Raw genomic sequence first — 1,587 nt, forward strand, 5'->3', positions numbered from 1 at the left:
TCTGCGTGTCTGCTTGCTGGCCAGAAGAGGGCACCAGATCTTATTACAGATGGCTGTGAGCCACCATGTGGTTGCTGGGAATTGAACTCAGGACCTTTGGAAGAGCAGGCAATGTACTTAACCTCTGAGCCATCTCTCCAGCCCTTGGACAAATTTCTTAAGTGCTCCTTCTGTGCCTGTTTTTCCTCATAATGTCAATAATTGTGAAAGACTTAGAACAATGCTTGAGAGTTATTTAGTACTCAAAAACTCTTTGTTATTATTATGCAAGGAAGAGACTGGTTATTGCCATGAATTCAAATTATGTGGGATAAGGTTTGATCATCTGGGAGTTTGAAAAAGCTATATTACCTGGGGCCAGGACCCAGTATATACAAAGTAAATGTGGGCCCTCAGGCCAATAATCTTTTCAATTAGCCTCCCATCAGCACCTAAAATTCCCACTACTTATTTGTAATCTGGAGAGTGATATGTTTTTATTGAATTAGTGTATGCTCTTATCTCACAATAAAAACATTGATTAGGCCTTTAGTCATTATCACTCAGAATCAAGAAGAACTTTGAAGGAATAGACCAGAATGACATTTAAACTTCTACTATTGTGCGAATGTGTGTCCATATTTAGGCAGTTACAACAAAACTTTACTTTTACCTGTAGGTCAGGAATGTGGGGGCAGCTTAGTTGGCTGGTTCTGAATCAAAAGCCCCTCATGAGGTTGCCCTCGCACAGTGGGTAAGGGCTACAGTATATAGACACCAGCTGGAACAATTGGTCTGCCTTCAAACCCACTCATGTGTTTGTTGGCAAGCTTTGCTTTCTCACAGGCTGGTAGACTGAGGTTTTCCATGCCTCGCTGTGCCATGTGGGCCTCTCTGCTATGAGGCTCATAACATGGCAACTTGCTTCCTCCACTATGATTGATAGAAGGGATTGAGAGGGGGAGACTGCACAAGCAAGCCTAAGCTAGCCAAGCAGAAGCCAGAGTCTTTCTATAACCTTAACTCAGGAGTTTTGGCTCATCACTTGTATTATTCTATACAAGTAAAAGTAAGTCTCCAATGTGTGTTTTTGTCATCTCTGAGAAGAGGAAGAAGAAGAAGAAGAAGAAGAAGAAGAAGAAGAAGAAGAAGAAGAAGAAGAAGAAGAAGAAGAAGAAGAAGAAGAAGAAGAAGATGATGATGTAGGGTTATTTCTGGGTCCTCTACATATGGTACATAAAGTCAGACACAGGGCCAGCAAGATGGCACAGCAGGTAAAGGGGCCAAGGACGTGCTTCCAAGCCTAAGGTCCTGAATTTATTTCCCTTCATTTATGTAGGAGGAGGAGAGGAAACAATTCCAGAAAGTTGTCTTCTGACCTCCACATATGTGAATGCATGAACACATTCACACACACACACACACACACACACACACACACACACACATACACACACAAAATAAATAAAATAAAAAAATCTTCAAAAATCGTCATATACTTATAAAGGACATTAAGGTGAACATGAAACTATCTGGAGAAATGAATGAGAGGTGAATGAATGAACAGGAGGGTGTAACAAGGAGGAGATGTGTGTGTGTGTGTGTATA

General features: G+C 41.2%; 1 protein-coding gene across 1 annotated transcript in view; it reads left to right on the forward strand.

Annotated features, from left to right (window-relative positions):
• The window catches only part of Frmpd3 (FERM and PDZ domain containing 3), a 156,012-nt gene that overhangs the window by 22,437 nt on the left and 131,988 nt on the right, over window positions 1–1,587 (forward strand). The window lies entirely within an intron of this gene.

The sequence above is a fragment of the Alexandromys fortis genome, unplaced genomic scaffold (genome assembly GCF_014885135.2).
Source record: "Alexandromys fortis isolate MF-2015 unplaced genomic scaffold, M_Fortis_MF-2015_v1.1 scaffold_195, whole genome shotgun sequence".
In the NCBI taxonomy this organism is placed as follows: domain Eukaryota; kingdom Metazoa; phylum Chordata; class Mammalia; order Rodentia; family Cricetidae; genus Alexandromys; species Alexandromys fortis.